Here is a 26,977-nt window from a genome sequence, read left to right as displayed (position 1 = left end):
AAAGCAGAAGGTGAGAAAATCATCACTCGGCCTAAGCACATCAAGATTTGGTTTCTCAAAACCACCACAGAAATTTTAACAAACATTTTTTCTCAGGTAGACCTTGAGTTTCACACTTCATAATAAATTTAAACACTCTCCTAGGCTCTTCCCAGTGCACAGGTTTAGTAGATTTTTCAAGTATCTTTCAACAATTCTCACTCTTCTTACATCATTTGGGTAAAACTTGACATTGGCCTAAAATATTTAATTTATGAGAAGCCAAAATAGACGTTAAGTTCAACAGCTGAAATCTTCAGCGGCTCCTGAGACATTACAACAGGGGTCGGCAACCTACGGCACGCATGCCAAACACGGCACACGAGCCGATTTTGAGTGGCACACTGCCTGCCTGGTGAGACAAGGAGGAGGAGGAGGGGCGGAGGGGCCGGAAAGCGCCACGCTGGGGGGAAAAGCGGGGCAGGAGGGAAGCTTGGCTGCCGCAGGACCAAGCTTCTGCCTCCTGCCCCGGCAGGGAAGAGCGGTGGGGGGGGTCCCAGCCCCCCGCCCCACTCAGCCCCCCAGCCCACCGCTCTCCCCTGCCGGGGGCGGGAGGCAGAAGCTTGGTCCTGCGGCAGCCAAGCTTCCCCCTCCCTCGCTTCTTCCCACAGCTTGGTGCATTCCAGCCCCTCCTCCCCCTCCCTCCCTCTCCCTGCCAGCGATGGCCCTTGCGAGTGGGAGGGGGAGCGGAGCAGAGCCGAGCAGCAGCGTGCTCACTGCTCCGTAGAGTAGACAGAGAAGTAGGGACGGAGCCTGGAGGAAGGGGGTAGAACAGGGCATATCCCTCCCAGCCCCCTGCCATGAGCCGCTCTGCCCTGCACCCCCCACACACACACACCCCAGCCCTCTGCCCTGACCTCGAGTCGCCCCCAACACCCAGCCTTCTGCCCTGCACCTCCACACACACCCCAGCCCTCTGCCCTGAACCGCCCCCACACCCAGCCTTCTGCCCTGCACCCCCACACCTGCCAGCCTTCTGCCCTGACCCCTGAACCCCCCCCACACCTCCGGCCTTCTGCCCTGAACACCCCCCCCCACTGCCCTGACCTCTGAAACCCACCCCACCCCCCCAGGTCTGGGTTCCCGGCCGCAGGCCCTGCTCAGCCCGCCGCAGGCCTAGGTGAACAGAACCCCAGGCTGGAAGCAGGCTGAGCAGGCCGGCGGCGTAAGATCAGCATTTTAATTTAATTTTAAATGAAGCTTCTTAAACATTTTGAAAACCTTGTTTACTTTACATACAACAATAGTTTAGTTATATAATATAGACTTAGAGAGAGACACCTTCTAAAAAACGTTAACATGTATTACCGGCACACGAAACCTTAAATTAAAGTGAATAAATGAAGACTCGGCACACCACTTCTGAAAGGTTGCCTACCCCTGCTTTACAACCTAGACTGTCCATTCAAGTTTTGAATAAAAATAAGGCTCATTATATTAACATTAATTTAGTCCAGGGATACTGCAGGAAGGCACTGTGCACATATTCTCAAACAGTTCTGCCAATGCACCTCAATCCTGACCTGAAACAACCCTGCAATTCCAATTCTGGGACTCCCTTGAACTGAGTATGCCAAATGAACTGAACTGAGTTCATTTAGTAATGTATACAAATTGCAGAGCCTTAAATTTGGCACCAAATTGCAGTACTGGCACATTTACTTAGGTCCACATTTTGTTATTTACTCAGCTATGAAAATACTGCAGAATTCCCATTTCAATCACAATATACAAATGCACTTGCACAATTATACATGCCCAAAATCTGCAGCAATTTGAAATTGATTATAATAATATATTCTGATTCAGTTTCAAAGCACAAATACGAAAGAGCTGCTGTGTAAGAGACATGGCCATGACAATGTAAAGGAATCATTTTCTTCTTCTTGTTAAGGGTATCTGAAAAGGAGAACAAGCAAAAAGGAGGCAGAGAGAAAAGAAACTGACACTAGCAGTGATTCTTTTCCTCTAGTGTTAGTCAAGCTGAGGGTACATCTACACTACAGGGGGGAGTCGATTTAAGATACGCAAATTCAGCTACGTGAATAGCGTAGCTGAATTCGACGTATCGCAGCCGACTTACCCCGCTGTGAGGACGGCGGCAAAATCGACTTCTGCGGCTTTCTGTCGGCGGCGCTTACTCCCACCTCCGCTGGTGGAGTAAGAGCGCCGATTCAGGGATCGATTGTCGCGTCCCAACGGGACGCAATAAATCGATCCCCGAGAGGTCGATTTCTACCCGCCAATTCAGGCGGGTAGTGTAGACCTAGCCTAAAACACTGTCAACTACTTCCCTTTAACAGAATGAAATGAATGATGGAGTCAAAGTTCTTGAAAGTTCTGTAGAAAATGGGCACTAGGCCCCATGTAGTCCCCTCCCCCACCCACCCCCCGCAAGTTGGGTTTAGAGGAGAAACTCAAAAGGCAAAGCCAGCACAGAAGCCAAAGACTTGTCCACAGAAGCAGCTGACAGTGGAGCTTATAGCACACCCTCACACCTTCCTACCCTCTGGCAATGTCAGATTCCAACTTTGGAAAATGTTTGACATTCTTTCCTCACTTCTGATTAGCATTTTGCTTCACCCTCTCTCCCACACTGCCCCTCACAACCCCCTCAAAGCTCACCTCACTTTCTGCTCATCTCCATTTTTCCCTTCCTCCTTTTCCCTTCCCCCCCACATCTTCTTTGTCTTTTCCCCATAGCATCCTCAAGTCCCTTCTCACTACTGTCAAGCCAACTCTTCGAAAATCGTAGATTCTCAACAATTATGATTAGAGAAATAAATAAATAGGAGTCTATTTACCTTCTGTTTTCCCCCCCCCACCTTGAGATGCCACGTTTTCAAAATCTTCTCTTGAACAGTAAGGGGTAGAAACTAAGTTAACGCTTATGCTCTAATAAATTTGTTAGTCTCTAAGGTGCCACAAGTACTCCTGTTCTTTTTGCGGATACAGACTAACACGGCTGCTACTCCGAAACCTGAAATTCTCAAGTAATCTAGAAACTGTGGTCATACTAAATATGACAAGTCTTGTGATGAAATTACTAGAGTTGGCAACACTGCTTTCTTTGACAGGGTAATAAGCCTTGTGGATAGGGAGAAAGCAGTAGCCGTGATAGGTCTCAACTTTCATAAGGCTTTTGATACTGTCTCACATGACCTAAAAAAAAAAAAACACACACACAAGGGAAAAATAGCCTAGATGAACCTATTATAAAATGGATACACTACTGGTTGGAAAACTGTAATTAAAGATTCATAGTCAAGCTGGAAGGACATATCCAGTTGGGTCCTACAGAGATCCGTCCTGGGTCCAGTTCTATTTAATAACTTCATAAGGGATTTGGATACTGGCATAGAGAATACACTTATAAAGTCTGCAGATAATACCCAGCTGGGAGGGGCTACAAGTGCTTAGAGGACAGGATTAGAATTCAAAATGAGCTTGGCAAATTGAAGTGGTCTGAAATAAACACAGTAGGATGAAATTCAATAAGGACAATGCAAAGCACTACACTTACGATGGAATAATCAATTGCACAAATAGAAAAATGGAAAATGACCGCCTAGGAAGAGGTATTGCAGAAGAAGATCTGGTGGTTATAGTGAATCACAAACTAAATATGAGTTAATGTAATACTGTTGCCTTCCTCCTCCCCCCCACAAAAAAAGCAAACAACATTCTGGGATGTATTAGGAGTGTTGTAAGCAAGAATTAATTCTTCCACTCTACTCAACACTGATAAGGTCTCAATTCCAGTAGCGTGTACAGTTCTGGGCACCACACTTTGGGAAAGATGTGGACAAATTGGGGAGCAAATTCAGAGGACAACAACAAATTAAAGGTCTAGAAAACATGACCTAGAAGGAAAGACTGAAAAAGTGGGTTTGTTTAGTCTGAAGAAGTGAAGACTGAGGGGGGACATGATAAAAGTCTTCAAGTACATAAAAGGTTGTTATAAAAAGGAAGGTGAAAACTTGTTCTCCTTATCCACTGAGGACAGGACAAGAAGTAATGGGCTTAAACTGCAGCAATGGTGATTTAGGTTACCGTTAGACATTAGGAAAAACTTCCTAACTGTAAGGGTAGTTAAGCGCTGGAACAAAGTTATCTAGGGAGACCGTGGAATCTCAGTCATTGGAGGTTATTAAGAACAAGTTAGGGAGGGTCTAGATACTACTAAGTCCCACCTCAGTGCAGATGACTGGGCTATATGACCTATGAAAGTCCCCATCAGTCTATTTTTTTTTGGTCTTTCCCTTGCCACCTTATCCCATGACTTCTTCTGAAGTTCATGTGAAAACAAAAAGACATATGCAAAAGTCATGGAACTAACAAGGTTACCCACCACAACTCTGTTTTTACCTGGAATCACCTTCTCCAATGATCATTTGTTTAAAACAGTGGTGTTTAACATGTGTCCCTAAAAGGCAACTGTATTGAGCAAAAAATTTCAATTCTATTATGAATTGAAAATGTGCTCCCTGAACCATGTCCTACAATTTTTAAGCTGAGTTGTTTGAATCAGCCTGTGGCTACAGGCTAGGGGTGAGGCACTGCCACCCTCCCTCCCCCCCCTGCTGTCCTTATAGTCCCCATTCACCCAAGGTGAATAAGAAGTGCTCTGAGCAGAGGCGGTCCCTTCCCTGCTGCAGCTGCTCAAGAGCTGCCACTGCAGGCTACTTGCTGCATTTCAAGTAAGGGAGAAGAGCGCAGGACTGCTCCGTTGTCTACTTTCCTGCCAACCTGTGGGAGATATAGCAAAGAATGGCTCCCCTTCTCAATCCAGCTATCTAGGGCTGCCCAGGCTGGGGGAGAAGAGGTGTAGAAGAGAAGTGGAGAACCAACCACTAAACTACAGCTGCCTCATTCTCTGCCCCAGGCCGAGCACAGGTTAAAACAGATTGGGGGCTGCTCTAACTTACATTAGGTCACTTGTTCCCAAGAGACCATACACCAGGTAAAAGCCAGTCAGCATAACAGTCAGTCAAGGGTATGGAGAGGTGTGATCCCTGTGATAGTGTGCCAACAAAAGCGCCTAGTGTAGCTGATTTCACTTCCAGGACTGGTTTTACTACACTAATACAAAGTTAGCTTTGCTGGTATAGCTGCACCCATCCCAGGAGGGCTTTGCCTACACTAGTACAGTGCTCCTAGCAGAGATAGCAGGAGCACAGCAAGTTCTCTCTTCTTGCTCCTTAACATATCCTCTGCACCAGAGGCTGTGGAAAGGGAAGTGTAGAAGCCAACTACTCTGGCTCAACACCTACTGGGTACTCACCATGCCAGGGGAATCATCAACAGAAGACTTATGGGTAGTTTCAGGAAAGAGAATTTGCCCCAAAATATTTATTATACTACAGGCTAGATTATTCCCAGCAAGCTGTCTGATCTATGGGCAGTCAAAAAGCTCACCGAAGCTGGTCAACATTGTGACCAGCGCTTAGAATGGACCACCACTGACAATGCCACATTCAGGGCAGACTGCAAGAAAAAGGGCAAACACAACCCAAAACCTGGTGGTTTATTCTATAATTAGATTCACCAAACCAGGAACAAAGGAGCTTCTGTAGCACCACAGTGGTTAACAAGAAGCTAAAATACAGTCCCCTTTAGGCATTCCAGCCAGTTCCCATCCAGACAAACTGGTCTTATATGATGAGAGGTTACTGAAAACCCAATTCACCATACATGAGGTTCTATCAATCCCTAAGGTTCAGACACTCACCCCCAGATATCTCTCTCTCTCTCTCTCGAGGGAGAGAGAGAGAGAGATTTCAAATCTTACCCAAATATCAGGCTGTCAGCCAATCCTTAATCAATTAACTAAAGACTTTATTAATAAGAAAAAGAAGAGTTATTAAATGGTTAAAAGAATCACATACATTACAAAAGATTGCCAAGTCCTTAGATCAGAATTGTAGCATTGATGGTGAGTGTGCTGGTTTGCACAAAAGTCTCCCTGGAAGCATTCCAAAGAGTAGACTTCAAATGACAGCTTAGATGTAGAGTACGTTAGAGTCTTTCTATGCATTTTCCAGGGTATTCCAAGTAACTACTTGGAAGATCTCAGCTCCACAGTTTAAACTTTCCCTTTTTAAAGTTCAGCAAACTAGAGGTAGCAGGATCAGGCCTGAGATTTCTCTTTTATAGCTGAAACAAGCAGTCAAGTGTTTTGAACACAGCATTCGACTGCGGATCCTTCTTTCTTGAGCACACACTGACCCATCCTTTGAAGTTAAAATTCTATTTCCTGTGCATAGACAGGTAATCTATTTACACTGATTTACATAAGGCCACTGCCGGTCATTCATTATAAACAGGGATAGAGAAGATGAAGACAATATAGATATTATTAGTTTCCTGCAATAGCTCACATCTTTGATCTTAAGGTTAACTTTATACAGTAGCATACATAATGTAAAGACAATTAAGACATGAATGGGACTTAATATCTATAAGCTAGTTTGATTACATTGGTAAACTTCTAACAGGATATAAATAAAAAGACAAATACACTTCGTAATTATTCTTATCGATACAAAGTGAATGGGTTGGAGATTGCTAGGCTAATTAATTTTCTTTAATATCCACACAAGTGAATTATCCTGATTACAATTGCAATGCCGCTTATTAAGTTGTTATGGGTCATACACACGTTAGTTGGTTTGCCATGTCACAAACATAACCACCTTCCATTCAGGCTAAATGCCTCTGTTTATCAACAGCTGAAACAATGGAAGCTACTGCCCCAATAGATCAGCACAGCCAGAGAGGAGTAGGAGTTGAGCCATGCAGTCTGAGGGGTCTCCTTTGGGGTCTAAATGCAAACACAAAGGGGGTGGGAATTATTGAGTGGAGGTGTGAGAGAGAGTCAGAACTCAGAAGAAGACAGAAGGCAGCAGGAAAACCAAGAGACAGCAAAAAAACCCCAAAACAAAACAAAAAACAAAACAAAAACAAAAAAACACACACTAGTAACATGGTCTTGAGAAAAAGCCAATAGAGTTTTTTGGAAAAAGGCTTGGAATTATGAGCAAAGAAATTGCCACCTCTTTGATTCCTACTATGTTCAGGAAAACGGACTATGGGTACACTTTTTGTAAATAAACAGGATTGCAAAGAGCTACCTGACTCATCAGTTTCTCCCCCTGCAGGAAACAAGACACTGAATTTTGGCTCACTGAGCAAGCTAAGAAGGGTAAAATTGTGGCCCTTTGTGTTTTGAAATATGTTCTGCCTTCAGGATGAAACAGATGGACATCACTGACTTAGAATGGAAACTGTTTGGGGCAGCAACGTTTCTTATATATGGTTTATAATGCCTAGCACACTGGGACCTCTAAGTGTTATTGCAAGACTAATAATTGATTTAGGGAACAGGAGCTCAAAAGAAAACAAAGATGCCTCAGAGGGAACAGGCAGTTAGACAGGATTAAAAGTTAACACAAGGGAAGCAAAACCAATATTAAAAAAATAGAGAAAAAATGGACAAAAACATTGAAAAGCTAAGTGTGATCCTGTGTTCTCACTGTGCTGAGGATGTATGAAGGGTCTGAACTTCTGCCCAAGATGACCAAAAGAAAGCAACAGCCAAGACCAACAGCACACAGCATGGGCAGCAAATCTGTCCAATGCTGCTATACCTTGCCAGCCTATCAACTTTCTTTTTCTCTAGCACTCCGTACTGGGTTACTCTAAAGCACAAACCTCTCAGTCAGGAACTGCTTCTTGGTCCAAATTCTCTAGTGTAGAAAGCCTGATGTGCCTGCTGCTCTAGTTCTTCCTTGGGGACCACCTCTGCCCTAAGTAGCCACAGTTGCAGCTCCTTCTCTGCTCTGGATCCCTTAGCTCTTCTTGAGGTTCAAAGCCCTCTCCTCATGCACAAGATAGTTCCTTCCTAGGCTCTGGGCCTCCCACTCCTTCCTCAACCCCAGCTGTTCCCTGACTCCTAAGTTTCCTTCTCAGACCAAGAAAGAGGTGGCAGTTGGGTAAGGATAGTTACCCCAACCACCATCCACCAATCAAAGAGTTGCCATGGCAGTCTAACTAAGCATATGTACACCTACACCTGCACATGGGACTGGTTATGGGAGAATGATCTAGTGTGAGAACACAAAAAATAGTATGTGGGAGAGAGAAAAAAAGACAAAACAAAGAAAACAGAAATAAATGAAGTTAATAGAAAATTCCAGAGGAGCCAGAGACACATACAGGATATGTCTACACTGCAATAAAAAAAAAAAAAAACACCTTGAGGCAGTGAGCCTCAGAGCCAGGGTCAACTGACTCAGGCTTCCAGAGTTTGGACTACAGGGTTAAAAATTGCAGTGTAGATATTCCAGCTCAGATTAGAACCAGGGCTTTGAGACCCCCCCACATCTTGCAGGGTTTCAGAGGCCAGGCTCCAGCCCGAGAGTCTACTCTGCAATTTTTAGCCTTGCAACCCAAGCCTGTGTCAGGTGACATGGGCCAGCCAGGGCCATGCTGCGGATGTTTTATTGCAAAGTAGTCGTACTCACAGTGACTTAGCGTAGAGCAGACTAGCGTGCTATAGATTTACACTCTGGCTTGGTACACACTCAGACCACGTCTATACTACAGGAGCCCTATCTCAGCATAACTATGCTGCTGTAACCCTAAAGTGTAGATTAAGGTGTTTTTCCGTTCCCTATAGAAACTCCTCTTCCCCGAGAAACAGTAGTTAGGTTGACAAAAACATTCTTCCATTGACATAGCTGAACCTACAGCAAAGATTAGGTCAGCATAGCAGCTACACTCAGGGGTATGAATTTTTATTTTTTAAGAACACCCCTGAGCACTACAACTATGTCAATTTAAGTTTTCAGTGTTGACCAGGCCCCAGTCTCCACGTGGACAACCCCAGAGAGAAAAGGTAGGACTCAGGGCAGGAAAGATTCTAAGCAAGAGCACAGGAGATGATATAGTGTGCCACCACTGGGAACAGAGATGCAAAGAGCCTTGTTTCTGTATCACATGAATCCTGCGTGTAACTGTAATCAGGCGCGGACTCACCCCTGCGGCGCCTCCTCCCTGGTCGTCTCAGGAATTAGCTCACCAGCCTCCGGAGCGCCCTCTGCAGGCCAGGTGTCCTGCCTGTCTTTGGCCCCCGTGTCCATCCCAGACCCCGGTGCCATTGGCTTAGGTGCTGCCCCCCCTGGCAGTACCCCACTCTCTCTCTCTGGGTCTCCCCACCCAGGGGAACCCCCACCCCTATCCCAATGTCACCTCAGTTGTGGCTACTGCCAGTCACCATCTAGCCCCCCCGCCCTGGGACAGACTGCAGCCTATCAGTCAATCATCACCAGCAACAAGGGGGTTTGGACTGGCTGCCGTTACCCACTCTCTGGCTGCCCCTGTGCAACCCCAATACCTATTTGGGCCTAGGACCAGGCCGTGCAGCCTGGGGAGTTGCTGGCCTAGGGCTTCCCAGCCCCCAAGGCCTTTCCCCAGCCCTGCCTTACTCTAGGTCCCCAGGTGAGCTCCCTGCAGCCAGGCCTGTCTCTCTCTCTCTCTCCTGTCAGAGAGAGATTCCTCTGCTCTGACTACCCTGGCCTTCTTATAAGGCTGAGTGGCTCAGTTTGGGGCGTGGCCCCAGCTGCAGCCACTTCCCCAGTCAGCTGGGTTTTGCTCCTTTACTCCGCCACAGCCTTCTGCAGGGCTTTTCCAACCCCTTCAGGGCTGGAGCGGGCATTCACCCCGCTACAGTAGCCCTATGTCTTTATATACAGAAATACACACACAGGTATTTTCCCAACTCACGAATGGGATCGTCTTTAAGACAGAAATTAGCTCCAGTGAGGAGCTATAATTTTGTTATAAATACTTGGGCTCAAAACTGAGCTATCTAGGATTTTCATGGAAGACACTCGTCTTTTCTCCTCTCCACAACTTCCACATGAGAACATATTCTTCTGTTAAAAAGGACCAGAAAGTGGTATTTCCAGAAGATACCATTTACAAGCAAGTATGCTACTTCAATCCAGAAAATATAAGGCAAGTAAATAAGAGGCAGGCAGCATTATCTCCCGCATATGTAAACAAACTTGCTTCTCTTAGCGATTGGCTGAAAAAGAAGTAGGATTGGGTGGACTTCTAGGCGCTAAAGTTTTACATTGTTTTGTTATGGAGTGCAGTTATGTAACAACAACAACAAAATCTACATTTGTAAGTTCAACTTTCATGATAAAGAGACTGCACTACAGTACTTGTATGAGGTGAACTGACAAATACTATTTCTTTGGTTTGTCATTTTTACAGTGCAAATATTTGTAATCAAAAGTAATATAAAGTGAGCACTGTACACTTTGTATTCTGTGTTGTAATTGAAATCAATAGATTTGAAAATTTGAAAAACATCCAAAAATATTTAATAAATTTCAACTGGTATTCTATTGTTTAACAAGGCAATTAAAACTGCGGTTAATCGCGATTAATTTTTTATTAGTTAATCGCGCGAGTTAACTGCGATTAATCGACAGCCCTAGTAACTAACCATGTCAAAATTTAAATTGTCATAACTAGATTCTAGAGAGTTAATACCCTATTGTGATGAATGTGAGCAGTTCACATGTCTCTTGAAGCTATTGTTCCATGCTGTTTACAAGCCCAGGAAGGCACTTATGCTTCAATTTATACTCCTCCCATTTGGAAGGTTATCTTTGCAACATGGGTTAAAAACAATTTGAAATGCAACTTTTGATTCTAGAGCACAATTTTGTGGTAAGGGGTGGATTCTACAGTCATGTAATCATGGAATACATGTGGCCCTGTGCATCTGATCTTTTCAACAAAACCTCTCTCAAGTAATAACTTCTTACCAAAAAAAAGAGGGGGGAAAAACCCAAACACACAATTCAGAATAATGAGATGGTTAAAACGCCTCTTCTACACCTTCTGGAATTTGTGTTTTCTAAATAATTAAGTTTGATGCATAGATACCAAGGTAATAGGCATCTGTTAAATACCTCAAAATAGACATGGTGATTAACATCTGTAAAATAATTTGAAGTTTCCAATGATTTTCATCGAAGTACAATTCACAACTGTGAAATTCTAGCTATTTGTTTCTCTCTCTAGTTTATACAAAAAAAGTTTTAATTTTTTTCCTCTATTCGTAGCTATGGCAAGGCACCAGATGTTTCCAGGAAGCTAAAAATACAAAGCTAAAAACTTCATTTTTATGATAAAATATGGGGCAGTTCTCAACAATTTCATGAGACTCAAGTAAAGTTGGAGGTCTGGATATTTTCTTTTCAACTGAAAACACAGATACAGGATACTACCATGTAACAAAGCCAAAAGATCCTCAGTTAATAAAATCTGTCCAACTTTTAGAAGAGCAGAGGACCAATTTTATGCAGATAAAGTGGTACAGTATTATACTTAACCTCGTATTTGAGAAGGATTCAAATTTTCACCCATTCCAATTTTTTAATGCTTTCCCTGCAAAAATACTAAAATGTGGGTTATGGGCAGGGCTAATTTAAAAATGCAGATGTGGACTTTTTCCACAGAAACTGGCAAGAACAAAGGTATGAATAAAACTTTGTGCTTATGTTATAATTTCATGATAAGAGAAGATTTTCTTCTCTTTTCTGGAACAAATGATAAAAGGAAAAAGTTTATCATTCCTTTTAATGATACAAAGCTTTTTGATAAATTAGGTAGACATAAAGGGGTCAAGTATAAAGCCCTATTTATGATAAAATCCTCAGTGTAAGCAAGCATACAATCCTTAAGTTCAAAAGCCACAATTAAAGCTGCAGTGCTATACTTCTACCAAACTAAAAAAAAATGCACTAGTCAGAAATGATAGACAATATTAGAAAGATTAGCGTGTTGGAAAATATAAAATTATAGAAGTTTAACATATCATATTGTTAACACTGCTGACTTAAGAGCATTTTTACCACACTCATTATCATGACAACCTAAAGCAATATCTTGCCTTTATCACAAACAGGGAGCATCACTGGGGACCCCAAGACAGAAAACTGAAATATTGTTTTGCCATTTCTTTCGGATTCCCAACAGACTTCAAACCAGAAAACTAGTTTTACAGTAATTCATGCTAGCATACTCCTTCTGTCTACTTTTCTGGCTAAACAACTGTTTCAGTGTGAGAACTATATTCTGTGAAGAAATGTTGCAGATTTCAGGATCTCATTTGTGTTGGCAAGCACTTTCTGCTCATTGCTGGTGAGTGGAAAACACATTCCGCAGAGTTGCCATTGGATCTGCATTGAAGAAAACACAAGCTACAGTTTGTATTGGTCTGCTGGCCAATTTCAACAGGAAGGAAGCTTGCAGCCCTCATCAACTCTGCTAGTACCATTAGATGTTACTTTGACTTCAAGATACTGTAGGTTATAGGGAAATTCCTTGAAACTAAAAGTCAAAGTAAAAATTATATTTAAATCTTCTTACAATTATAATACATCCAATTACTCTGCCACGAAACAGCTGAAGTCAAATTTTAGAATCCAGATAAAGCTCGATTAACCTTAAACATATCCATGAGAGACAGTGTGCAGTTCTAAAAAGTATTTATACATATTTTGACACCTGCATTAGGTATGTGTCTGACAAAAATCCACTTAATACCTGCTAACCTGAAGTCTAAACCTACTAGTCAGGATGGATACCTGTGCTGCCATGATCCCAAGGCAATGCACAGAGACAATCCCAATCCAGAGATTTAAAGGACACAATAGTTGTACACTTGGTATTCTAGATTTAGTTTTAACATGTTAATCAACTATCTACTTCATATTTTTTCAAAGTTAAACTCAATATAGCTGATCGAATAGCACTTTTTTTATTAATTGAATTTCACCAGTAATTAACTGTCAAATATTATGTAACCAGCTGAAGAGCTGGTTGAACACTGTAAAAAGCAGTTCAATAGTAATGACACTGAAGTATCTTTGCAAACACTTTTCACCTAGTCCCAGTTATTACACCTCGTTTTAACTGTCTTTTCCTTTCCCTAAAAAAAGGTATTTCTATTTACAAACTGTACTTCTATTTTCTAACTCATCCTACAAATCTTTCCTTCTCTCTTGTTCTAGTCTACTCATTTGCTAATGTCCTACTAAGCAAGCTGGAGACCCATGGTGAAATCCTAGCCCCACTGAAGTAAATTGCAAAACCCCCATTGATTTCAATGGGGCCAGGATTTTACCGCGAAATGGAAGGTGGGGCACCAACATTCAGGAATAATGCCTTACAAAAAAGCCAACCAGCCTCTCTTGCTGGGAAAGGGAAGAACGCTAGGATCCTACAGGGTACAGTCCGTGAATCCTATATGTGAAACACACAGTGATACATTTGAAATGCCCCACCCATCTCCAGTCCCTAAAGACTGCACTATTTCCACCCTTAACTGCAGTGTGACCTGGCTGCTACTGGGGTTTGTATCGTTCTTTACTACTTTACTTTCCTTCAACTTTCTGGCTGATGCCAGAGGAGTGTCTCCTCACCTAGCCTCTTCTCCCAGTGAACAGCTTCCATGTCTGCCCATTGTACAGTTTAAAAATCTGTGTAAATGAACAGCAGCGCAAAACTTATCAGTTTAAGTGTTGCCCATTAGTGCTCTCAATAGCAGCTTTGAAACTGACCAATTTTGTTAATATCACATTGTTGTAGTTTGGCAAAGCACATTGGAGCAGAGGCACATTAGACTTCTGCAAACTTAGGAGACAGCATAAGTGGTTCACACTCGGTAGGTTATCTTTGTAACCAGAAAGGAATAGAAACTTTATTTTATATGAAACCTTATATTCTGCAGAAGTTGATGGCAGAACACTGGAAAAGCTTCCTATTCAGCCTAAGTGAAGAGATTTTTTCAAGCCATATATCAGATGCAGTCATGTGCCTGACAACAGCATCTATTTACTAATCTGCTGAATCTCTCTGCAGCAGGCATTGAGTTACAGGAACCTGTTTAAAAGCCGTACCTCCTGAAAAAAGTTATGCAGTGTCCATAAATGAAACCTTTTTTTGGGGGGGCTGACCGAATGCTTCTGTTTCTAAGACAGCCTTCAGCTCAGACCTCTGTTTCAAACATCACTTCATGAAAAGCTGTTCCAACAACAGTTGACAGATTTCCTAAGTAGCAGCAAAAAATTGGAAAAAAAAAATTAAGAGGGCCCTAATATTGGCAATATTTTAATCAAATGTGTGACAAAAATATTGCCTTTTTCCTTTACAATATTTCTGTCACTTTCAAAGATGAATGAGTAAGCAAGAAGGCAGTTTAGCTAATGTTCCAGAACTCCTATGAACAGTAGTTAAAACAGAGCAAAGCAGGAGGGGAAGCTCACCAGTTTTGGTGGTCTTGGTGACAGGTCTCAAAGTAATGTTGTGATGTGGCACTGCATCATCTTGTGGTGATGGGTTGCACTATGGGAAAGAAAAAGGGAAAAAGAAATGTAGCTGAAAGGAGTTCCAACAAAGGGCCAACCAAGCAAGACAAACTGCATGCAATTGTGCATGTACACATCCTGCTGTGGAGGCCACATCCCTGATACTTCACACATCAATTCTTATAAATGCCATAGTTTCAATTTGGCAGGGATGGAGAACAGAAATTGCTACAAAAACAAATAAAAATGAGCACCCTTTCCCTCCAATTTTTTTTTAAAGATATAATCGGCTGCATTTTAGAAAATATTACGATGGTAAAATGTCTCTTTTTGAACTAACACAAAAAAGTTAAGTTATCTAGTATTTGTCCGTAACTTGTCAGAGGCAAGTTAGAGGCTAGTAAAGCAAACAAAGAAACCAAAAAACCAGGCTCAGGGCAAGTTATTTTCCCATCCTAGCCATACAAATACTGGAGACTGTGCATCTCTCCCTAACTCTCTGCCACACACAATCATGCACTCCTCACATTTATATTGAGTATTTTTATTGCAACATTTCAGCACCAACCTCCAATAATTTTAAAATGTATTATTTTGTGTCTACTAAATTTACAGTACATCTTCCTTTTATCTCTCCACTGTTTTCCCTACCTCCTCTTCTGGTTTGTTTTTTTGAGTTGGATTTCCCTAAAATTCACTCCTCCATCATCACTTGGCCCCTCCAAGATTCTGTTTTAATCCTATATCAGACATGGGCAAATTACGGCCCGCAGGCCGGCTGTCCTGCCCAGCCCCTGGGCTCCCAGCTGGGGAGTCTAGTCCCTGGCCCCTCCCCTGCTATTCCCCTTCCCCCACAGCCAGACCGCTGCACAGGCCGCACTCTGGCCTGCCGCTCCCACTGGGCAGCGTGGGGAGTGCAGCTGGCTTTGGCCGGGTGTCGCGGCCGCGAGCTCCTGCTGCTGGTAAGGGGGCAGGGAGTCCTGGGGGGCAGTCAGGGAGGAGGGGGGCGGTTTGGATGGGGCGGAGGTTCTGGGAGGGCGGTCAGGGGATGGGAAACAGGGAGGGTTGGGAGTGGGAGTCCCAGGGGGCCCATCAGGGGGCAGGGATGTGGACAGGGGTTGGGAGGTCACTCAGAGGACAGGGAGTAGGGGGGTTGGATAGGGGGCAGGGGTTCCGGGAGGGGGCAGTCAGGGGACAAGGAACAGGGGGGTTGGATGGGTTGGGAGGTTCTGAGGGGGGCAGTCAGGTGGTGGGAAGTGGTAAGGGGTGGATAGGGGGCAGAGGCCAGGCTGTTTGGGGAGGCACAGCCTTCCCTACCCAGCTCTCCATACAGTTGCGCAACCCTGATGTGGCCTTTGGGCCAAAAAGTTTGCCCACCCCTGTCCTATATCCTTGTTCCCATGTAAACCAGAGTTTTTACATCTCACCAAAATTTACTTAACCCCATATCTACTTCACTACAGGACATTGAAGGGAGAGGGAGATAGGCTGTTACAGGAATCCTGGAATCTTTCCCTTCTGGAATGTGGAGAGAGGAAGAGAACTGCTGGAGGATTTGGTGTCTGCTCTTCTAGCCTCTCCTCCTCTTTGACCTGTTAATGGAAAGAACTTTTGTAGAAGAGACAGAAAAGGAACTGCATCTCTGATCAGTTGATGCTGCTGTTCCACCTACTGGGAAGAAGGACCAGAAATTTCCCAGCCAGGCAATAGCAATTCCTCTTGTTCACAATTCAGATTCCTCTGCTTGGCAAGTCCTCACCTCACCTGCCACTAAGAAAGCGGAACCCTGAGAGAAATGCACTCCCTCAAGCCTGAGAAATGAAGACAAAGTCCTCTGTTTATAAAGAAGAAGAAGTAACTGTGTTCCACCACAGTTCCTCCCTCCCCCACTGACTTTAAGCCCTGCCTCGAAGATAACAGTACAGTTTAACCAAGTTTAAAATTTGCTGGTCAGTCGAGTTCTTAATTCAACCCAGGGCTTCTCAGTGACAAGTCATAGGAGAGCAGCTCAAGATTCAACCACCTTTTGGTCAACCTTTATTTCTATTCTAAAGCCCTGTCTTCACATGGAACAACATTAAATGCAACCAGACTCCAACATAATAAAGTCATAGCTAACATTGCTCCTCTTGATTACATGGCAGCAGCGTGTCAAGACAGTGCTGAAAACAGTTACCAGAGAGCCAGCTTCATTACAACTGCCAGTGCTATTAACAGTGCTGTGAACAGGAATTAGTAATGCTGTTTTTGTAAAAATTCCCTGGGTAGATATGGCTTAAGGTCACTGGAGAACTAATGATATTTAGTCATTACAACAGCTGAAAGCTTAGTAGCTAAGTAGGGTGACTGTTTAAAATCCACTTTTTAATTTGAAGTCTATTTACCCTCAACACCCAATAAATACTTTGGATAAAGAATGATGTGGTTATTCAACAAGACTGTAAGCCTTTTTGGGGCAGAGACTTGTTTACTATATGTTTGTATAGCGCCTGGCACAATGGGGCTCCATCTTAGTCAAGGCCTCTGGCTGATTGCAAATTATACAAAATAATTTCCACAATGTCATTTAGCATGACAGCTCAAAATACATCTTCAGAGACCCACAAGCCCTTCCCTTGTTTTGCTGAAGGCCAAACTCGACATCCCTTAAACTTCTAAAGTAAAACAAAAATGGAACAAATATGTGGGAAGAGACAAGCACCAAAATACTAATTTGGGGCATCTTCTTAAGACAATGTTGAAAACAACTGTTTCAGACGGACCATTTTTCAAAAATACCTCTAACTAGCACCCTGTCAACTTAATCTATCAGGGAAGTTAAAAACTGATTCAGATGCAAAAGCCTCATCTACATTAGGAGTCCCATTAGTGCTAATACTGGTGGGGGATTCACTGAGGCTGGGTCTACACTACCCGCCTGAATCGGTGGGGAGAAATCGACCTCTCGGGGATCGATTTATCACATCCCGTCGGGACACGACAATCGATCCCCGAATCGACGCTCTTACTCCACCAGCGGAGGTGGGAGTAAGCACAGTCGACGGGAAGCCGCAGAGGTCGATTTTGCCGCCGTCCCTACAGCGGGGTAAGTCGGCTGCGATACGTCGAATTCAGCTACGCTATTCGCGTAGCTGAATTTGCGTATCTTAAATCGACCCCCCCCCCCCCCCGTAGTGTAGATGTAGCCTGAGATTCCTAATGGAGATATAGCCTAAGGCAGACTACAGGCTGGGCTTGAAAAAGTAACCCATTTGCCCAATTCAGGGGAAGTTAAAAGTTGGAACAGGTGAGCGAACTGAATGAAGCCAGCGAACAAAGCCTTTGCCGCTCCTAGCTTCTTCCCCCTACAGGAAGGGGGCAAGCATGGGATTAGGGCTGCATAGGGGCTCCTACTGCTCCTTTAAAAGGAAGGAAGAGCATGAAAGAACATTCCAGCGGCCAGTCCCGTTTGCTTAAGATGGGGGTAGGAGGGCAAAATGGTTGAAACCACTGCCCTTTCATCAGAAAGAGGAAATCAAGGGCCATTGCTGTTTTAACTGGAAAGTAAGAGGGGGAAGAACCAGGAATGGGGAGAAAGGGATAGAGCGATGTGCATGAGCTGGATGAAGGTGCATAAAGGTATAGAGATGTGAATGTGAGGGGAGATGGGCAACAGAGGAAGAGATAGAGAAGATACATTAGAATTGTGAGACAGAACACACAAAGTTTGGCGAGAGAAGAAGGAATACAATACAGAAAAAAGGAAAGAACAAGATACAGAGAAAAGGAAAAATGAGGTAACACTATACTCAAAATATTACATAACTTATAGTAGGAGAGAGTGTGGAATGAAGCCAGAAAAAAGTATAAGAAGAGCACAAGAGGCAGAGAGTTACTTTTTAAAAAAAAGCTTATTAAACAGAATTTTGATTGACAAACGCTACAGTTACATACAATGTACAACTGCTTTATTCCTTTGCATTGCCTGAGCGTGTTTTTCGTTTTGTTTTCCAGTGGGAGTGGCAGTGTACTTTTTTCACCTGGACTTGGCTGTTGAGCTAGTGTTAGGGAAATTTTTCAAACCCTGGTCTTGTGACCCTGTAGAAAGCTTTTTTAAACAAACAAACAAATAGAAAACAACTTTCAGGAAAACAAGAGTCATTCATCAGGCTGAGCACATTAACTAGTCACAGCTCGTGAAGCAGCAGATTGATAACAAAACTTCTTTAAAAATATTTACTCTGATCAGAAAAAGCGTGGTATTTCCTTTTGAAATATTCTTCTGAAAAGACCACTCTTCCTAATAATTAGAGGCTGCAGCTTGTGTTTAAGCTGTTAGTTCCTATAGGGTGTAGTTTTCATATCCCATTCAATTTTTGTTTAAGTCATTAAAAAGAAGTTTTCAAAGGTACAATATACCTTTTTAAGAACATACCAATAGGAGACTGGGTAAGTCAGCTAAATAATTACAAACTATGCAATGGGAGATTTATACACCAGACTCTCACAAAAAAAAACATTCACCACTGGAATCTGCCAACTGAAGGACAGGGAAGACTGACCGAGGGGAAAAGTGTTGGTTCACTATACCAACCCATAAATTGCACGGACCAATAGCAAATGAATTTTTTGAGTCCCCACTTCAGAGCTGCTCTCTCAGGTCTGTCCCTTGTATGATTGGGCAGACAGGCCATGTACATTTTTTTTTCTTGACCTTGAGACTAGATTTAAACTACACATCTCTCATTTCTTCATTGACAAATGTAGAGTGATAATGGTGAAAGCATTTTTCCCACCAGGGAGCAACATCCACTAAGAGTAGATACTTTGATATTTGCTGAGGAAAACTTGGTAGCGTCTGCTAACAAGTTCTTGCCTACTGCTTTCTCCTATTACTTACATTTACAGATAGAAACATTTTTAACAAAATTAGAAGTTTTCAGGATTCATTGAAGTATACAAAAGTTCCAATTTTGCCCCATTATTCAAAAGTACACAAACTAATAATTCATTTAAGATTTAGTAAAGTGGCGAGTTAAAGCTTATAGTAGAGCCTGGAGTTGAAATCAAGCTGCTAACCCAAGTTAAAAGCCAAGTTGCTATGTCCTCACTGCTATTTTAACCTGAATTATAGCTAACCTGAGTTGAAAACATCTTTTCTGCAGTGAAAAACATACCATGCCCTAAGTAAAAAGAGTCCGATGGCACCTTAAAGACTAACAGATTTATTTGGGCATAAGCTTTTGTGGGTAAAAAACCCACTTCTTCAGATGCAGAAGAAGTGGGCTTTTTACCCATGAAAGCTTATGCCCAAATAAATCTGTTAGTCTTTCAAGTGCCACTGGGCTTGTTGTTTTTGTGGATACAGACTAACACGGCTACCCCTGGATACTTCATACCCTAAGTGTTAGATTAGCAGAGCAAACATTTTGGGCAAGAGTAACAGTGGAATTGGCCCACATCTTCAGGAAATTTACTCATTACTTTTAATTTACTCAAAACTGCTCTCTTTCTTTCTTTCTTTCCTGGTTTAAAATACAATTAAAAAAAAACTCTACTACAAAGACTTAAATGGTTTATGGGATGGATCCATCTCCGCCCCATTACTAACCCATGGGAACAGGAGACAGAAAAGGTATGTACATGAATGTCAACCATTGTGCCCAATTTCACATATGAAAATTTCTACTACACTACTTAAAACTGTGCAAGTGGTGTAACATGAGCACTGGAGGTTCAGAGGCCACAGTTTGGTCACCGCCATCTCTCTCATGTTTGGTTGCTTATAGGATTTATCTTGTATCAACTGTTGGTCTATTTCAACTTACTATACATAAAGTGGCAATGGCTGGTGACCCATTTCTTAAATTAAAGAATTATTTAGGAATTGGTATACAAATTTATAACAATGATTCCAAGGACTGGTTTGGAACAATAGTCACTTGTGAAAGTCTGCCCTCCAAAACAGCAGTATAGATAAGTGATAAATATTTTTACACACCAACACAGAAATCCCTAATATCTGCATCCTCACTTATCAGCTTTGCACTACTATTGAAATATTTCACAAGTAATACAAGGATGTTGGGAAAGCGCACACAAATCAGCTCTGGGACAAGTGCTCCAAAATGCTGCAGTACACTAAGCTTCTCAGCATTATACATTCATTTACTGAAAAATCTGTTTTCTGTAAAATAGATCTGCAAATAGATCAATACGTTTTAAGATGCAGCTAAATGAGAAAGTTGACACTGAATTCTAAGCTTACGTAAGTTTATTTCTTTGTTATTTCTATTTTTAAAATACTTGGGTAGACACTAATATTTTGTGTGATGGGGGCCACACAAGTATCTAAGCAGATAGGTATAGAAACTAGTTTGATAATTCTTGTAGTTTTCTTTTTGTAAACAATAGCTAATTGAGCAATACAGTAACTGCTAATATTTAACAGATTTTTAGAGCTCTAACTTTATTCTCTACCAGTTTGATACACAACTTTCTTTGAAGTATTTTATACTAATTTCTACTCCTAAATCAAAACTCTGACATACATTAGCTACTAAGCACAGCAGAAATGCTGTCCATTCTGAAACATTAATTTTCCTGAAGTTAGACCAAGTGAAAAATTAAATTCCACACATGTTGCTACTAGGATTTGAGCAAGTTTTAAACTGCTCAAATTAAAGAAAGTGAAATTTGATCTTCATCTCTGCTCAAAATATAAAGGAGATGCACATTTTCCATATTGCTATAAAAACTGATAATGCATAACATTTTTCTAAAAATGAAGTACTGATTTTATTCAAGATCTGAAGTTGTTTTCGCTCTGTCACTGAAATGTACTATAAGTTTCTAACTAAAACTACTGAGCACGTTATACTGGAGTGCTTGCTCTGCCACGATGAAGTGTATCATATGGTTGCTTCCCATCTCAATTTCTAAAATTTTCTAAAAAGAAAAACTCTTAAGATGAGTTTACTGTTCTTTAACTAAAAACACATTTCATTCAACAGTAGACACAAAAAGTTCCAGAAATACCATACCACCATAAACACACTGCATGTTCAGGTTTCACCAAATCAATCGTGTTAAGTAATTTAGCCCTAGTTGACTACAATGTGGTATTACTGAATAAGTGACACCCAGAGCTGACCATAACAAAATATGCTTAGAAAGAACTGTTAGTGACCATTTGTATACTTGCTTGTGTATTTTCTGCACTGTAATTGAGTTCACTGACTCAGCTGAATATAGTTAAAGACGTCTCCTAATTTTACTAAAACCATTCAAGTAAGGCAGACCTACAAAAACCATTAGCCCAAGACAAGATTGACATTTTCATGATCTGGTTTCTTCCTTTCACCTCCCGCCAAGAAAGATCAAACCTAAAAATCATTTTAATGAAATAGGGCTGTTTAAGTTGGACATTAGGAAAAACTTCCTGTCAGGAGGGTTAAGCACTGGAATAAATTGCCTAGGAAGGTTGTAGAATCTCCATCATTGGAGATTTTTAAAAGCAGGTTAGATCCCATCTGTCAGGGATGGTCTATATAATACTTAGTCCAGCCATGAGTGCAGGGGACTGAACTAGATGACCTCTCAAGGTCCCTTCCAGTCCTATAATTCTATGAAATATCTTCATGATATCAACCAGAATCAATACTCAAAAACCAACATCAGGTGGTGAATTGGATAGCTTACTCCCTATACCACAGGGTTATTTAAAAAGCAGCATTTAGAAGTACAACATCCAATTAGGACTGGTTTACCAACTATGACCCAAGAGGTTTTTTAGGATCTGTCCTGTCAAGTCTCTTTAAATAGGAACTGTACACTGAAGTACATTTTTTAAACTAAAGATAATTCCAACACACAATTGAAAAGAAAAAAAAAATCTTGTAAATACAGTATATACCACTAGAATCAGCTCAGCTTTCATTTTGATCATTTTAATATTTTAGCTTTAAGTATAAAACTTTTTAAAAAACACCTACAAGTTCTGAATCATTGGAATTTTTGTTCTATTTCCTGTAAAAACACCAACAGCACTCAATATTCTGTTTGTACTAGTTCAAGAACAAAAAAAAAAAAAAAAAAAAAAAAAAAAAGCACTGTGATCTCTCAGTCTTAAGTTTATACTTATCTCAGAAGCTCTAGATCATACCTGACAGACTTATTTCTTCCAATGTTTCCAACCATAAATGCTCATAGTATCTGAGAGGAATTTTCAACACGGTAAAAAGCAAACTTGTTTTGAGATTTGAATACTTATATTCTCATACACAAGTAGTTTGCCAAAAACTTTTAAAACTTATTAGTATATAAAATATAAAAATTTGCCAGGAATAATCTATTGAATAAATAAATTTAATTCAATGGGTCTTGAAAAATGTACAAGTTATCTACTAAGCTGGAAAGGAATAGGGTGCTGGGATTCCTACCAGGGTGCTGTCTCTCGACCCAGTTCAGAAACTGTATCTTTTATGTCAACCTCCAGATTGTAGATGTAGTAAATTTCAAGGCCCCTTGCCCTCCTTCTGACTTATCTGGCTGCTGGAAAGGAAGAACATTACTCTCTCTTCATGTTCCCTCAGCTCCACCATAGTGTCTTTAAAAGCTGGTGTGAGGAATGTTTCTGCTACCACCCCTTCCTCCACCCTCTTCACTGGTATGACAGAGAATGTTTCTCTGCTGCTCTAGCATGACCCAAGCTTCTGGCTGCTATGAGATGAAGGGGGCTCCTTTGTTTTGGGTCATCCCAACAGTTTCAGTGCCTGCTTCTTTTACTACTTCTAGATCTCCCATGAAATAGCAGCATAGGATTGGCCCAATTCTTGTCAGTTTTCACTGCTGCTATTCAGAATCCTATGCCTAACAGAGAAAATGGACAAGAGGCAGCTCAATTTTCATTCTGTTGCAGTTTAGCACCCGTCCCCCCGCAGATTTGGGATGACAGTACTGCAGGAGCTAACCAAAGGTAACAACTCTTTAAATGAAAGATTAGATCTATGTCATCAATGTCCATAAAAGTGTAGTATGTCAAGGGAAGCATCCCATTTGCCAACAGCACATAAGAAGAGACTGGATTTGTCAAGCCCCAGATTCAAAGCATTCTACAGGTGATCCAGATAAAAAATAAATGCATTGAAATATACTTGCTCCTCCGGTAAGTTACTATTTTTGACCTTGTCTATACTGGCGATTAACACTGATTTCAGCAAATGGTTGTCAATGATTAGTGTACTGAGCTACACTAGTTCCTGGATCCTGACTGCGGAAAATACAGTCAATTCCCAGTATAGGTGAGGCTTAAGTTTAGTTTATACAGCATCCAAAAGCATGATGTAGCACACACTAATACAGCGATTCTGTATTTATTAATTCAATACCAAATATACCCCCAAACTGAATTTGCTAAAAACTGTGCACAGTATATTCTTTGCAAAGCCAAGGTTTGGAAATGACAACATTACTTTATCTAGTCTATCATAAGAACGGCCATACTGGGTCAAACCAAAGGTCCATCTAGCCCAAAATCCTGTCTTCCGACAGTGGCCAATGCCAGGTGCCCCAGAGGGAATGAGCAGAACAGGTAATTATCAAGTGATCCATCCCCTGTTGCTCAGTCCCAGCTTCTGGCAACCCTCAAGCCACCACCTACTTTTCTAAGATGGCTAAAATAGGCATTTGACACCTTAAGTCTGTTGTACAGAACATAGCTAGGACTTCTAGTAGTAGTATTAGAGTAGTGCCTAGTGACATTCGTCATGTCTTAGGTGCTGTAAAAATGCCTGAGATGGTGGTCCCTGCCCCAAAGAGTTTACAATCTGAATAAAATTCACTGTTTAGAACGTTACTAGATACCTTTCAGTGAATGAAGCTCCATATTAGATACCTCTCAATAGTGTATTTGGATCCTATACCAGGGCAAAAGATAAACTGTCTCAAGTAACTGTGTTAGAAACCTCTTTCATTAGAAAGATTTCAGTGTCTTCTCAACAATTGAACTAACTTGAAAACTGGAAACCAACAGCCCACATATACTACAGATGGAAAATGCAGCCAAATCCTGCAAAGACAATATAGACAGCAAACACGAGCGCCCACACATACGCAAATCAAACCGCTGACACTGGACACAAACCCAAACAGCAAAATATCTCAGCAAACAGACACCTGTCAGCTATTTGGCATCATCCTCACCCCCAACACCCAAACAAGCTCTTTTGAACGTTACTTCGTTTCCTTCTTTGGTTGGAGGCGGCAATTCCTACAGCGAGATGCAGGACCGGGTCTCCCTCACCCCCCGCACCTAGGTGCGGGGCAGGGCACACTGGCACAGCCACACTCACACCCCCTTCGCACTCCGATGCGGGGCAGGGCCACCCCCCTCCGACCCAATCCCTTCCACTTCAGGGAAAGCATCAGACTCGCCAAGGGAAATAGTTTCCATCCCTCCCCGGCTCCCCCGCCGGGCGCGTTTAGTGCCCCTGTCTCGCACACTGCGCTGGGGGCTGCTCCCTCCACCGACAGCCCCCCCGTGCCGAGGCCTCAGCTTCCCTGGCCGCTGATGTCTGGCCGGGGAGCCGGGCCAGGGGCTCGCCCAGGAGAAGCCCCTTCCCCTCTCAGGCCTGCGGGCCGAGCAGCCCCCCGGGAGGGGAGCAGCCGCCAGGCCCGCCTCGGAGGGGTCAGCCTTACCCTCCTCCTCCTCCCCCACCACGGCAGCCGCCGCCACCAGCGTCGCCGCCTCCCGGCAGGGGGGACACCTCAGAGCCTCCCCGCAGCCTTCCGCCGCTGGGGGGGGAGAGGTTCAAGCTGCCACCGCCGCCGCGGGCGGGAGAAGCGGGAGGCTCGGGGTGGGCGGGTGTCTGCGGGCGCCGCTCCCGTCCTCAGCTGGAACCGCTCCGGCTCCGCGTCGCTCCCGTCCCCCCCCTCGCTGCGCTCCCAAATCAAAATAGTGTCACACAATATGGCGGCCGCCAAACACCGCGAGAGCTGCCCCGAGTGCTAACGGGAGCGGGGGGCGGGGCAGCGGTGTCTGGCCGCTCGGGCGAAACAGCGCGGCGGCTTGTGCGGCACTGGGAATAGCCCGGGCGTGAAAGAGCCCGCGGGGGCGGGGCGGGGCACCCCCCAGCCTCTCCCTCACAGGAGGCGGTAGCTCCTGGGGCTGCCAAGTCCCCCAGAGGGGAGCGCTTGAGAGACGAAGGTCCCCCGCGCAGCCCCCTCCCCACTGCGGCCACAAAGCTCCTGCTCTTGGAGCGGTGTAAAGACAAACCAGCGAGATGGGACAGACCCCCCCCCCCCCGGCACCCCTCCCCCAGCGCTAGCTCCGAGCGCCGCCCCTGGGACCCAGAGGGACTCGCCCAGGGGTGGACGGGGCTGCCCCTCACTATCAGGCTGGCACACAAGGTCTGCGCGGGGAGCGCGCTCAGCCTCCCTGCGGCCGGCTGACCACCAGCCGGTTTCCAATTAGAAAGAGGAGTGGGGAGGCCGGCCCAGAGCTGTTAAACGTTGTCCAACGTGCGAGCTTTATGCAATTATGCAAATGATTTCCCCTTCCACTTCTTTCCACCCTTTTCAGCCCTCATCCTCTGTCTACCCTGTACTTCCCCCACTTCACTTGGGCTCTTGGCCTAGTCCTTCCTTACCAGATGCAGTAGCCACCACTGCCGTCTCCTGAAGTCAGCTAAGGGAGCAGAGGGAGAGGTGACTGAGGGCACTTGACTGCCCGAATCCAGGCCCCCCTGCAAGAGTAATTGCAGTTTCTGCATACAGTCCTGGTGCATACCTGGCACTTAGTAGCCCTGCAGGGGCAGAGAAAAAGAGAAAAAACAAGGAAAGTTGAATGGAAAGAGAAGGTACAGTAATGAAAGGGGGTGGGAGGGCGAAGACGACACTGAAAGTAGGTCAAACTAAAAAAGTTTGGAGGAAATGAAATGTTAAAAATTACCCTCAAGGAAAAAGATACAGATAGCGGGAAGAAACAAGAAAAGATGCATCAGCATCTACAAAGAAAAATGGAGAATAGGAAAGGAAAGAGACAAGGGAGAGCCGCATAGGAAGTTATTTTATGGGGAAATTGCTTCATAAAACATTTTCAGTCTGTTTTATTAGTAGTTTTTTTGTTACTAGTTACAAAAGAAATCAATTTCTTTTGGTTTTGGACAGGTAACAGGCAACCCAAACTCTGGGTGCACACTCCTTGGATGTCAAGTATCGGGGGTAGCCGTGTTAGTCTGTATCTACAAAAACAACAAGGAGTCTGGTGGCACCTTAAAGACTAACAGATTTATTTGGGCATAAGCTTTCGTGAGTAAAAACCTCACTTCTTCGGATACAGCTTGCTCTAATTTTCTTCTTAAAAAGTTGACAGGTCAACTCAGTTATAGTAACTTACAAACTCCTCAGGAACTTGCTAACTCTTCACCATAATTAACTTCTGAAAGCAGCTGGTCCCAAGCCAGTAATGGACTGTGTGCAGGTGAATCCCTGCACTCACATGGTAGACCCCCTAATTTCAGTGGCAGAACTCCATGAGGTTGGAGGGGTCACCTTTGTCAAATCAC

General features: G+C 43.3%; 1 protein-coding gene across 11 annotated transcripts in view; it reads right to left on the bottom strand.

Moving 5' to 3' along the window:
* Positions 1-25,822, bottom strand: part of TAB2 (TGF-beta activated kinase 1 (MAP3K7) binding protein 2) — a 122,793-nt gene extending 96,971 nt beyond the window's left edge. Inside the window, exons 1-3 of one of the 11 annotated variants that reach the window (XM_065590326.1) lie at positions 18,366-22,740; positions 15,928-16,024; positions 14,391-14,469 (exon numbers count right to left, since the gene is read on the bottom strand). The gene's annotated coding sequence lies outside the window, so the exon portion shown is untranslated. Of the gene's footprint in view, positions 1-14,024; positions 14,315-14,390; positions 14,470-15,927; positions 16,025-18,365; positions 22,741-22,852; positions 24,241-24,275; positions 24,846-25,109; positions 25,502-25,801 lie in introns of those variants that run through there. The other 10 variants (XM_065590327.1, XM_042848236.2, XM_042848230.2 and 7 more) reach the window with 10 other exon arrangements.
* Positions 25,823-26,977: the final 1,155 nt, after the last annotated feature.

Source organism: Chrysemys picta, chromosome 3 (assembly GCF_011386835.1).
Source record: "Chrysemys picta bellii isolate R12L10 chromosome 3, ASM1138683v2, whole genome shotgun sequence".
NCBI lineage: Eukaryota > Metazoa > Chordata > Testudines > Emydidae > Chrysemys > Chrysemys picta.
Note: the sequence above shows the minus strand (reverse complement) of the source record. Positions and strands in the feature narration are given on the sequence as shown.